The sequence below is a fragment of the Vespa mandarinia genome, chromosome 10 (genome assembly GCF_050613455.1).
Source record: "Vespa mandarinia isolate Hongniang chromosome 10, ASM5061345v1, whole genome shotgun sequence".
Lineage (NCBI taxonomy): Eukaryota > Metazoa > Arthropoda > Insecta > Hymenoptera > Vespidae > Vespa > Vespa mandarinia.
The window spans coordinates 2085980-2100296 of record NC_140819.1 but is presented as its reverse complement, the minus strand read 5'-3'; the positions used below and the strand labels follow the sequence as shown (position 1 = coordinate 2100296).

General features: G+C 33.5%; 1 protein-coding gene across 7 annotated transcripts in view; it reads left to right on the top strand.

Annotated features, from left to right (window-relative positions):
- LOC118444812 (ankyrin repeat and SAM domain-containing protein 1A) overlaps positions 1-14317 on the top strand; it is a 103504-nt gene that overhangs the window by 30791 nt on the left and 58396 nt on the right. The window lies entirely within an intron of this gene.

The window sequence follows — 14317 nt, the reverse complement described above, 5'->3', positions numbered from 1 at the left end:
TCGTTCAAATTATTTGTTTTCATTGTAAAAAGTGGGCTCACCTTAAAAAGTATACATTCTTCTCACGTAACTCGAAGCTAAAAGGAGTCGTGAGGAGAACCTCATAGAAATAACACAGAACATAGAGAAAGAAAGAGAGAGAGAGAGAGAAAGAGAGAAAGACTCGTCCGTTCGTTGGAATTTTAATCGCTTTCACATTTTGCAATGCGATAGTTCATTGCCGGACATTTTGCCATCACAAGGACGGCGTGTCCGTGTACGTATTGACGCGTGAATTTCCGCTTCTTAATGAGTTATCACTCATCGTACGATAATTTTAATATTTATTTCTCATTTTATCTTTCTTTTCTTACAAATTACACACGTCATTAGAAAGATTTACATACGCATAACTTTCGAGATAATTGTATTTACTTGTTTTTTCTTTTCTTCTTTTTTTCTTTTTTTTTCTTTTCTTTTTGTAGCCAAATCATACGTTCTCCTTTCATTTATCATTAAATATTCTCATCGTATCATTTGTCGTAGGTTATGGATCGTTGCTTCTTCTGGATCAAATGTTTTTCAATCGAAACATATAAATGATATACTCCTTATCAATTTATAAAAATAATGGACTCCTATTAAAATCCGAAATTATCTTATGAATATTCGTGCTTTATTGATTAATTAAATAGAAAAAAAAAAGAAAAAAATAGATTTTATTAAGTTGACTGAAAAAAATTGTCATCATTCGTACGAACACGTCGTATTAAACGATGAACGGTAAAACGAAAGCTGCTTTAAAAAATCTAACGCGAACGATTCTGTCTTGATTCGTTGGCGAACGGTTCACGATGACTTTTGCGAAGAAACGTACGTCGGTTTTGGCATCGTACCAACGCCATGAGAATGTTAATGGATTTGGCGACAATAAGACAAACTACGTTATGACATCCGGCAACGGGTAACATCGGACAGCCGGCTTAATAATCGCGTACGCATTTTCAACGCAACGGCGTGAAGCCGGTGTGTAATGCGATACAACGGTGCTGTATTCTGTTATGTTTTTTCTTTTTTTTTTTTTTTTACAACCACACAACGCGAATGTTCTCAGTTAAAGTACAACCGTTTAGCTTCAATAGGGAAACTCCTCTTGTCGCGATCTCTCTTCCTCTTTTTCTCTTTTCTCTCTCTCACTCTCTCTATCTTTCTATCTCTCTTGGCCACTTTAATTCTTTAAGCACTTCGCCCGGATACACTTACACACGGAGCTTTAAGTACTATGACTCTGAATGAATTGATTATTTCTTTTATTTTCTTCGTCAACCCTATCTCTATTGTTCTTTATTTTCAATATTTGAACTTAAAAGTATTTCCTTTTGTTCAACGACAATTCGTTCGTTAGCTTTGAACAAAGTATCGAATTCATATTGTTATAAAAAAATTAAGCACCGAATGATATAGTGTAAACAATGGAATACATTTATCTACGTATGTGAAATGTAGTTGTTCGGGATTTTATTTGTTTCTTCTTCTTATTTTTTTTGCGATCTCAGCTTGAATTATCTACTCTTCTCTTTTTCTTTTTTTTTTTTTTGATAATAAATTCGTATATGTATTATTACTTTCGATTATCTCGAGTTCTCATATAACGTACTCCAAAGATTCATTGTTAGCTCAGCGAACTGTGGTAAGTCGAAAATGCTGCCTTTCTTCAAACTTTCTTATCTGGTAAGGTAAAGCTTCTATCGCGACCAGTTCCTAGTAACACGCATGGGTGGTATACCTTATCTAATGTACAGAAAAAAAATACGGGTGCTTTGACCCGGATTATAGGGGAGAATTAGAATACAATTTTAAAAATTTCGAAAAATTATCATAAAGAGATCGATAAGTTCAAAGTTATACAATTTTGGATTGTATGTATGACGTACGTACGTGTGTATGTGCGTATGTGTTTACTTTTTATCGTAAAGCAAATATGAAAATATAATATGCCTTCATGGTTTTTAAGAATTTTAAATTATCATTCACACAAAAGAATTTCCTGGCATTTGCACGACTTGTTACAATGACTCATCAATGATATAATTATTAATTCAACTTCGTTAGTCGTCTAGTACTATATCTCATAATGGCGTAATAGGTCTTTCCAGATCCATGCACTGAACGACTGTTCTTATTTACTCGATCACGATAGAGAAATCATATTCTTAGTATATATCGAAGAAACAATACACGATATTTACAGTTGATGATACACATTTTTAATAAGAGAAGCAAAAACGTAAAAATATTCTGGGGATTTGATCAAGAAAAAATCAAAATTACGGAGAATCAGTATGAAACGTAACATTAATTTCAATGATATCTCTCGATCGTTCAGGGTATAATTAATATTTTCAAGTTGGTAATAGAACATCGGTATATAGAACACTCGTCATGAGTGGCGATTTTGCGTTGCGAGAATTAAAAAAAAATGTAACGATAATGTCGTATGCTCGGGAACATATATTATGACATCACGCAGGAATGTTTGGATCGTGGGATGTGACTCACACGCGATGGAGAAGACCTCGTCTTTTGATGTTGTATACGTATGTATGTACATGTATCTATGTACACACACACACACACACACAAATATACATCCATTATTATTGTTTCGAACAACGTCCACTCGTCACGAAAAGAGAATCGCTTAATTCGAGTACGATTTTAATTAAATGTCTAAATAGATTACGCTTTATCATAGTACAATAACATATGTACAATATGATTTGAAACGCTTTCTAAAGCTTATGCATAACCAATGAATAAGCTTTTTATGATCATTTATCGACAATCGATTTATCATTTGCACTGTATTCTAATCTTCGATATGTCGTTTCAAGAACGAAAAATCTGTAGGAAAGAAATTCTTTAAGAAGATCGTTTTAATAGAGTCATTAATTATGTTCTTAGCTTTGCCGAGATATCGGACGTAATCTTATATCGTAATCCAACGTTAAGGATCTTAGTTAAAACTTGTCTGAAATTTTTATCTGGTCGCATTAGATTGTATCTCGTTTTTTATTGAATAATATTAAATTTTTATATCGATATTTACTTTATTGATAATTTAATTTTTATCTGTATGTTATTTATCTTTTATTTAATTTTCAATTTTTTGCCCTTTTAATTTCTTAATTTATTGATGTATATCGTAATATATCGAGTATTACTTTAAAGTGTACAAAATGATTCTTTAAATGTATTATATTTTCAAATTCTAATATCTTTCTTGATGAAGATAGAAATAAAAATAACACGTTATTTCTACACGAATATTATACAAAGCAGGAGGTTGATTTGCTTGATCAAAAATGCTTCTTCCTGTGTTCATTAACATCACAATGACCGTGTCTGGTCAGCTGGAAGCGACATTTACCATCTGTAAGCATACTCTTCATACGGCGGTGGTATTCATTGCGCTGCCTGTGTCATTCAATTCTTCTCGTCAGGGTCGTGTCAAGGTTTTTCGAGAACCCTGAGCTCTCGAATATTCTGTGCTAATCTAAATTGTCGACCTTGCGACAAAACAGCCTCATTTTAAGCTCATGCATACATATAACGTTTGAATTCTTTGTTATTTCCTGTAGTATTTCAAAATTAAAAGAATTCGCATAATTTAATGAATAATACAAGATATTTTTAGTTTAAATCCATTCATTTTAATATTTACATATACCTAATCTTATTTTATGAAATTTTAATTATCGACAAAAATTATATAGAAATTTTAATTGTGCAATTTGTGATAGAAAAAATACAAAGGAGAATGTTTCATACAATCGTATGTGTTGCATCGATGAATAGTAAAGAAAGAATGGTGAATACACTGGTAAATCTAAAAGAATACGTGCGAGGAAACATTTAAGGTAGCATGCATGGCGTGTTACCTAAGTTGTAGGAGACATCGATGGCCGAGCAGGAAAGGTAGATAAGTCTTTTAAGAGATCTTTTTTTCAACGTCGCTCGGTTAAAGCTTTCTTCGAACAAACTTACATTCGTAATACAATAAAAGAATCTTGAAAGAGATCTAATCGTATTGTCTGACCACGTAGATAGATAACAAAAGAAATACACTTTTTTAATCTTTTTCTATCAAATTATTATCGTCATATTTTGGGAAAAAATCGTATCTCCGATATTCTTGTAAATGTCATAAACTTTTATTTATTATGATATACAATAGAATATAATCAAATAAAATGACGTTAGATTTGTAAAAGAAGTACATTTGATTTTAATCAGACCTCAATTCTATAACTGTTATTATGAAAATGATCATCAATAAGATGATACATTTTTCGATAAGAAATCTTTCAAAAAATCTTTGAACGAATGTTTACTCGTAGAAAACGCTTGCTTGGAGATATGAAAAAGTCATCGTACTTTGCAAGAGAAATTCCCGTTCTTATTTCGAAAACACGCGATGCGTGCACGCTGCATAAATTTGGAATGCAAGTTGTCTCGCAGGTTGTGCCAGCACGATCCCACGTAGAGACGGTTGGGTGGAGGTGGAAGGAAGGAAGGAAGAGGGAGAGAGGGAGAGTCCCTCTCCGGTTAAACGATCGGTCAGGGCCCCGGGTTTGGACTCGACACAACGCAGTGCGATTCGGTCCGGGGTCCCGTCGAGTGCTAGTCCCATATCTGGGGTCATCTTTCCATACTACTCGCACGTTCTTGCTCTGGCCACTAGCTCTCCCTCTCTCGCTTTCTCTCTCTCTTCCTCTTTTTCTTTCCTCTTTCTTCTCTTCCTCCGTGACGGTCAGACCACTCACAGACAAATACAAATACATAGAAACAGAGAAGGCGGATTCTCTCTCTCTCTCTCTCTCTCTCTCTCTTTCTCTCTTTCTCTGTCTCTCTTTCTCTCTTTCTCTCATGCTTTCTCACTCTCACTTTCTGTCCTTTTCACAAGCGTATTGTCAGACAGACGGTAGTGCGGGTGTCGAGGTCTTCTCCTTCTCTTCTTCGTCCTCCTCTTCTGCCACCACTACCATCACACCTCCTCTTCTTCCTACTCCTTCTCCTCACTGTTCCTCATTTGTGCTCGTGGACCCAACACGTTCGAATTAGTCGTCTCGTTAAGCAGCCTCGCGGTACGTCGAAGAGTTTCGTCGTGAATTTCGGACGATAGTAAAACATTTTCAATAGTTTTGTTTTCACGCATTGTATCCATTTCTAACGTCGAAGATGCCAAGAAAAGGCCGGAACGTTCGTTGGAAAGTGTGATCACGGGTTTAAACGAGAAACATCGATACGAATGAGAGTCCGAGAGAGAGGTCATATATCTTCTTTCGTCGAAGTCAGCTGATTCTATTGGACTCGAGTGGAGTCGACGAGTCGAGTCGGCGTATGTAGAAAGAATGTCGTCTTGGCGACAAGAGAGAGAGAACTAGAGAGATGGAAAAGCAATTCTACGACGTTGTCCTCGTAAAACCTCCGTTTCTAGCGAGGTGGAGGTGTCGAGGATATCTCTGAGTTCCTGCATTGCGAAAGGGGAAGCTGGTTATTGAAGGAAAGGAGGAGGAGGAGGAGGAGGAGGAGTAGCAGGTGGAAGCCACGTGCACCATCTCGTTCGAGAAGGACGATCGATGGGTATGTTCGATCCTAAGATTGAGGATACGTAGATAGACAGGTGGTGAGCCGAGTTAGTCTCGTTTAGGGCGTGTCGCGTTGGAAAACTCGATCGTCGTTCGTTGCTCGTTCGTTGCGCGTTCGTTCCTTCGAAATACGGATGGAAAAAGAAAGATAGAAGAAGATTCGACCTTCTCTTTGTATCTTCTTTTCTACTTTCGTAGCGCTTGATAGAAACGAGACGGTTATATGCAAAATAAAATGCAAGAGAGAGAAAGAGAGAGAGAGAGAGAGAGAGAGAGAGAGAGAGAGAGAGAAGTATAAGAAATGTTTACTGAGTCGAGGAAAAAGCAAAGCGGATCTTTGAAATAAAAAGAATGAGTGAGAGAGGGAAGAGATGAGAAAGTTGACCGAAGAGAGGACGAGTATGCTATAAAACGTGTGCACATCTGTGATAGAGAGAATGAGAGAGAATGAGAGAAAGAGAGTGAGAGAGAGAGAGTGAGAGAGAGAGAAGTGTGTGTGAAAGAGAGAAAGATTGTAACTGAGGGGACAATCTTCTTCTCTGCTTCTACTATTTCCAAATGTGCAATCGTTCTTTTGCGTTGGTATAGTGTGTATATAAAAGCAATTGGTCGTGTATGCGTGTGTTCAGTCATGCCACGTGCACTCGGCGAGTACACCGCGTGTTCGAAGTTCCTGGCGTGCTTCGCAAAAACCGCGATACTTGTTGCTCTTTACGTTCCCTTGACGTAATAATAGTTTGCACATACGACGGACACGGATTACGTCACTTCGCGAAGACTACTCGAGTGCTATCTGTTCGAGGTGAGGATTGTGCATTTTTTTTTGTCCTCTCTCTCTCTCTCTCTCTCTCTCTCTCTCTCTCCCTCTCTTCCTCTCCTTCTCCCTCCCTCCCTCTCTCTCACCATTCTTTTGTCCCGAAATAACTTTGTCCTTTTTTACTTCGTAACTACAGAAAAAATGTTATGCAGTTAATTAGTGTTCTAATAAACATACTTACATGCATTCGTATGCACTTCAAGGAAGTCGAGTATTTTCTGAATAAATCCAGTTGGAAGAAACAACTTGATGATTTTTTAATTAGTATGCTATGTATGTTCGTCGAAATAATGTTATTCGTCGGTGTGATAAAATTTTACATTTTCACATTGACGTAGTCTTATTAAAAAAGTTTTCTTATATTAACACGTCCTTGTAATTCGTCTTTCAATTTGATTTTAAAGAATCAGAAGTGACATAGATTGCTTTAGACGTTGAAGGGGAAAGAAAACAAAAATTATGTACATTCCTTCGGATGGAAAGATGATTTTTTCTTTTTTTTTTGGCATTTCGTGAATATAAAAATTGTTGATGTAAATAACGAATCTCATCCAATTACGAAGATAGTGACAGAAGATTTGTAGAAAAGGAGGACAGGAGTACGATAGGTATAAATACATCGAGTTTCTTCCACCATTCTTGATATTTCCGTAACTTCGAATAACGGTAGATTTTCACTTAATGTTATTTCTCTGGTCTATTCTCGCCTCGCAATTCTGATATTCTTAGACGGCTTTCTAACTTTGGTCTCAGGCGTTCAAGCTCGTTGTCCCAAGAGACGCACCATTACAATTCGACTGTAAGTATCGTAAAATATTTGTCGTTGACAAATTATAATATAATCAAACGATCTTCTTGATATTTCTCCAAAAAAAAAAAAAAAAAAAAAAAAAAGAAATTTTTTTTCCAAATTGATAAACCCTGATTTTAAATAATAAAATTAAAAAATTTTTAATGATTAATTGACATCTGAGCTATTATTTCTCTGAAGTTTTTCTATTAAAAAAATGTATAATTCATTTATTTCTTTTCAAAATTCATATTCACGGTATGTTATATAAAGTATTTTCTGGTGAAGTATTTTTTATCTATTTAGGATGTCTTCTATTGATAGTATTTTGCGGTAGGCTGTCAACGTCAATTTTCTGAACGTGTTTTTTATTCGTAGTAAATTCGATTACTCATCGTTCCGATTTACGGTCGATGCTTGGCCTAGGATATTTATAAGCAGAGCCCATAGTATCGTGAAGTATTTTCGTTTATTTTTCACTGGGATTTTTTCTTTCTTTTGAATTCTTGAAAAACGTTGAAGTATTTTCATTGTAAACATTAGAAAGCGATACATAAGGGTTTTTGTAATATTTACCAATTTTTATGACTTCTACTTGTATTATAATTAATTTTTCACTTAATCTGGCAATCTTCAAAAAAATAGGAAATGTTCGACAGTGAAAGGATTAAAATAACAAATGACAAGGTCAGCATTTGTATATTGCTCAGAGGATAATATTATCTATTTCAGTTTAGATAATAAGCCTGACAAAATTGATAAAAGAAAAATAATCTTTCTAATCGTATGCGACGCAACTAATGCGTTTCACAATGAGTGCATCTTTTGCAGGAAGATAATACAATTGATAATAATTATCTTTAAAGAATTTAGATGATAGATAATTCGATATTTTTTTATCTATTTGACGTTGTATTCCAGATAGTACAGCACGGTTTAACGACGATGTTATTATTCCATTGAACTGTTCCTGCGTTAAGTAGAGGACGAATCACCGCGTCGCATAATCGTTGCCACTTAAACTTGACAGAACGTATGCTCGAGGCTGATTGTTATCTGAGCGGAAGGTAATGTAATGCATTGAGATAAATCTTCTTGAGAGTCGTGAACGATTATCCGATGTTATCTACCATTCTAATCTATTCACGCGCGAACGAGTCTACTACCAATTAAAATGCAACAAATGAAATATACGTAACGATATCATGTTATGAGCCGAATCAATTACAATTGACTTATATGATATTGCAATTTCACGCTAGATTCCTCTTTGCTTAGTTTTCTCAAATGATTAAGTTGATGGCAGGTGTTAGCGAGAACTATGAAATGACAAGCACCCACAATCGGTTAAGATTCGTTGATCCCAGTTGCCAGTATAAATAGATAGATATATATGCTCGTAACAAATAGCGAAGGTTTAAAGCTCTAGTCATCCAGACATAGTTCGACCTCAATTTCTCTCTCTCTCTCTCTCTCTTTCTCTCTCTATCTCTCTTTCTCTCTCTATCTCTCTTTCTCTCTCTCTCTCTCTCTCTCTCTCTCTCTCTCTTTTTCTAGTTATTTAAATATTTTAAGATTGCTATAAGAATATTTTACTATTATATATCTGTTTTGTAACTCTGTAAAAAATAGAATAGTTGTATTATTTCATTTTATCTATGTTTGTATTCATAAAGTGAATACATAAAGATTTTAAAAAATGTGATGGTACGTCATTTTGCATTTTTATAATATATATTTAGATTATGATGTTAAGAAAAATAGAGATTTAATGTCCTCTTGTCGTAGGTCATGGAACGTGTACGCTTGTCAAAGCATTTATTTACGCGAGGATAGCTTTTAACGTTTATGGCCGTCGTTGGGATAGCAAAACCATTTGCAGATTTTCCTTGCTTTAATGGATCGCATCATATATCCTTTGGTACGAAGAGAGTAATGTAGAAAGAGAGAAAAGAAGGCAAATTAAGAGAAGCGGAAGTTAGCACCCGTCATAATGTAACGGTGATGATCTCTTCGAGTCGAGTAAGAGAGCATAAAATGTAAGAGAGGGAGAGAGCAAGAGAGAGAGAGAGAGAGAGAGAGATAAGAGGAAATATTTATTATTTGAGAATTAAAGAAGTCTTAACTGGTGTCCGACGTTTTTTTTTGCTTGTAGATTATTTGTCTCTTTTCCTCTTACTGTACGTATGTTGTAAAATCATAGCAGAATGATTTCTCGGTTTTTCCAAGCATTTTATATCGTTTAGTCCAATTTTTGTAAAAAATTAATCTTTAAATTCAAACATTCGATTTGAAATTCACGTAATTCAAAGATCTTATCTAACGATCAATTTTTTTTTTGTTTTAATAATCTTCATTGGTATAAATTGAATCATAGATTCGAAAATTAGATGTAAATTTATACTGGTGTGTTATCGGTATATACATAAATATATATTTTTTCGTCGACACGATTCTGATCGTTCGTGGAAAAACGCGTCATCGACGGCCCGCGATAAGGATGAATCATCAAGTACTTAAAAATCAAACTACAAAATCGACTAAACAAAGTCTAACATTCCTATTGTTTCTTTTAGGAATGAAATATTATTCGAGAGGTAACGATTGAAAGTTAATATTATACATATAGTAATGGTAGAATGAAATCTATACGATCGATCACTTAATGTTCTAAAGGAAAAAAAGAAAAAAAAACTAATAAAACATTCGGTAATTAATAGTTACGAAAACAACGAATGAAAAAAGGAATCAAAGTATTAAGTGAATTAATAACACCTTAACAGTGATTTAAACTTAAAGTGAAAGTCGAGTCTTATCGTAAGTAATATTACTTTTTTATTAGAGTAAGAAGTATAGAAAAAAAAAAATTAAAGAATGAAGGACAAATAAGATGATGAACAAGGATAATATAAAAGAGGACACAGAGGATACATAGGAAGAAAAGGAAGTTTGAGAAATGGATTGAGGGAAGGTGTGCGCGTGTTGCGCAAGTAGAGCAAGCAGAAAGTGTAGGGACGCGAAGGAGGGTGTGATGATGAGGATTTACGTAATTTGTGTATATGACTTGAATAACTACCTACATAATATAACGTTGGTGGCTTGACAGCAAGCGACGCTTTCTCGTCATGGAGCTTTAATTAAAATTACGTACGTTTGGTGCTTGTAATGCGGCGCGAGAGTTTTCCTCTCTCTCTCTCTCCCTCTCTCTCTCTCTCTCTCTCTCTCTCTTTCTTTTTCTTTATATCAACCCTCCTGCTCCATCTTCTCTTCTCTATACCACATTTCTCCATTTAGTATTTTTATGAGCTTTTCATTTTGTATATGTATACAAGTTCATATGAGTTACATTTATATGTATGCATATGTATGCGTATACAGGACATGCATGGATGGATATATATATATATATATATATATATATATGTATATATATATGTGTATATATATAGTGATGTATATATATATATATATATATATATATATATATATATATATATATGATGTATATATATATACATCACTAGTTATGTTTCTTCGCGCATTAAAGGACACGAAGCTTTTTTGAAAGGCAGACATCGTGTATGGTTATTACTTACAACCACCTCCTTTCTTTCTCTCTCTTTCCCTCTTTCTACCTCTCTCTTACTCTCTTTCTAACTACTCGCGCATTCGAGTGAATTCTCATTTGCGAAATTCGTATGAAAGAGTCTTCTTTTTGCAGCTCCTTCTCTTCTTATTCTTCCCTTCTCTCTTTCTCTCTCTTTTTCTCTCTATCTTTTTCCTCCTTCTTCAATCGTAGAGACGTGAAGCCGCCAACGCCGATTGTGTCGTGGTTTGAAAACGAGGAATTGTCCTTTCGTGACGACGAAATAATACGAGACCACAATAAGGACCCTCCCCTTGCTCACACTACCGATGAAAGGGAATGCCTCTGAAAAACTCGAGTGCAGAAAGAAAGAGAGAAAGAGAGAGAAAGAGAGAGAAATAGAGAGAGAGAGAGAGAGAGAGAGAGAGAAATAGAGAGAAAGAAGAAAAGAGAAATACAGAGGGTTGAAGGAGTTAGTCGAAGCCAGCGAGAAAATCAGGATGCGATGTTTAAATATAAGAGAAGAAATTGCTGCGATCTCGTTCTCGTTGAATTTAAAAACGAAAGTCAGGATCATCCCGACCGTAAATTCATTTCATTCTCCTGGAAATAATGTTTCAGAATAGCTAACGGGAATACGAGACTACTCACTTGCTTTCCTTCTTCGTGATGCCATTTTGTCAAGCCGATGTCATTAGCGGAGAGACTTAATTTTTTTTCTTCTTTTTTTTTTTCTTTTTCTTTCATTTTAATTTGTCTATTTCAACTTGGACCTCAACGGTATGGAATTATTATTTTGCATCTTTATATTAAACTTTTTGTTTATATTGTAGAAAAGATGATAGCAAAGGTACGAGGATTTTTCATCTAATGAATAATATGAAAAACAGATATAATATACGTACGTAACGTAGCAACTAGATAGATGAAAAGAGAAACGTTAAATTTGAACAAGAAGGATGAATATATTAAAAGAGGAAAACTCAACACAAGTACTTACTATGCAATACTATATTTTTCTAGTATTTATATACGCTCGGATCGTGTGGTCGAACGAACGTAATATCGATTTACACGTGCGTAATACAAAAAGAAAGATAGATAAAAATGGATAGATATTTTTGTTTGTAGATACAATGTATAACTTCAAAGATTACTTCATAATATTCTTCAGTTCAAATTCTTTTATTATGCCTGCGATCATGTTTTTATTCCGAATTTTTATTCGATCACAAATAAAATATTTGATTCTTTGTATTTAACAATACGCAATAGAAAAAACATAGATATACATATGCATAATGTTTTTAAATGATAATAAACAATCGTAAAATACAATTTTTATTTAAAAAAAGATAATTACCTTGATATTTTTTTGTTAATTTTACTATCTAGTTTGTTTATATTCATCAACAAACTATATACTGTTTCAAAAAAACGAGGGCTTTATATTTGCATTCTTTCACGAGTATGATTTTAACCGAGCTGCATCATCTCGACTGTGAGTAACTTTGTGAGCGCACGAGCACATATGTATCTATATATTTTTTAAAAATTCCTGCCCGATGACCGACAAGAAGAACGGGGAAAAAATGTTGGTTATCTGTAAATCATTCGACCCTCGGAAACATTTTTTCTTTTTTTCTTACACTTTTTTCCTTCCCTCCTGCACTCTCTCTTCCTCTCTCTGTCTTTCTCTCTTTTTTTTTTTACGGGACGTCGGACTTCAAACGAATTTTTTCTCTGTGACGTCCGTTTATCCGTATTCGTTCTCCACGAGAACACAAGTATGGACATATGTATTGTTCGTATCTGATCGAAGCATTGATCGAACTATGTACAACATAGGATTTAATCTTTTCCGTTTCTGTATGAAAGTATTTCCTTTTTGTCTTTCGAAGAAACAAACGATAAATTCTTTTGACCATATCTTTTATGAAATAGTGTGAGGTTTTGTATCAAACTTAATTCTTTTCGAAATATTAATTTCTCGAGAGCATCGAACAATGACTATTTTACAATAAATATTCAACGTATTTATCAATATATGTCTATATATGTAAGTGATGCATAGATATATGCATTATGGATGCGGGTTATGGTGGGTAGACAGGTATTCATTTGAAATATCTATCGATTGGATAGTAAGATTCGCGATCAATGAAATGGAAACTAGGCACGAGTCGATTTTATTTTTTTTCCATATAAAAAATTCATGAAATTCATCTCTCATTCAATTAATTGCAATTATAAATCAATCAATCCGTAATATATACAATAAGCGTAAGAAGTATTCGTACAGCAGTGAATTTGAATAAAAACTTTGTATAACTTTGTTTAATAGCAAAAAATATCAACAGAAAGTACATATATATATATATATATATATATATATATATATATATAAATATATATATATATATATATAAAAATATATATATATATATATATATATATAAAAATATATATATATATATATATATATTTAGAAATCTCTAAAACGAATGTTATTAAAAAATAACTATTTATTTATATTTGTTATAAAAATACTAACAAATTTTCAGAAATTAGATGAAAATATATGCATAATAAGTATTTCCACATTTCTACGTTTACAACAAAAACTATACATTTTATACCATAAACGTAACAAAAAAGCAATTTATTTGCAATTTTAGTATCTGGTGGGATTCTCTTTAGGTTATATAATCGCTTTAAGTCTTTGTAGTATCGAATTTACTAAATTTCTGGTTTTAATACTAGAAATATTATTCCTCTCTTCTAAAAGTGCTTTTTTAAATCTTTCTTTGAAGAAATGTGATGATCACAAATTTTTTCTTCGAGATAACTCTATAAATGTTCTATTTGGTACATTATACAGGATCCATTGTTAATTGTAAAAATACAATTGTCCTGTAATCCAATTTTATTTGCACTAGCTTGAAGATTTTGTTTTAAAATATCAATATATAATTTATTGTCCATGATACCATCGATAAACTGGAGAGAATCAACCCTATTTGCATTCATGCAGCCCCAAACTGTGACCGAGTCTCCTCTATGCTTTGTCAAATATGTTAAATTTACTTTCATTAGTAAATATAACATGATTCCAGTACTCCATAGGAACATTGATATATTCTTTCACAAATTCTAATTGTTTCTTTCTATTAATTTTATTTACGAAATATTTTCTACGGGCTACTCTACCATGGTATTCTACAGCTCGTAAAAAATTATGCACTGTACTACTGCATACATTAATATTAAGATTATTTTTAAGTTCAGCAGCGATATTTACTGCACTTATTTTTGAATTTTGTTTTATTGTTTGAATTATGCATTGACCAGTGTACTCATTTATTTTGCGTTTACGTCCGTTTTAAGGATTATTTTAAAAAATTTTTCGGTCTCTATATCTGTCAATGATTCCTTGAATCGTGGACCGTGGTATATTTACAATTTTAGAAATTTCTCTGTGTTTTGCACTTATT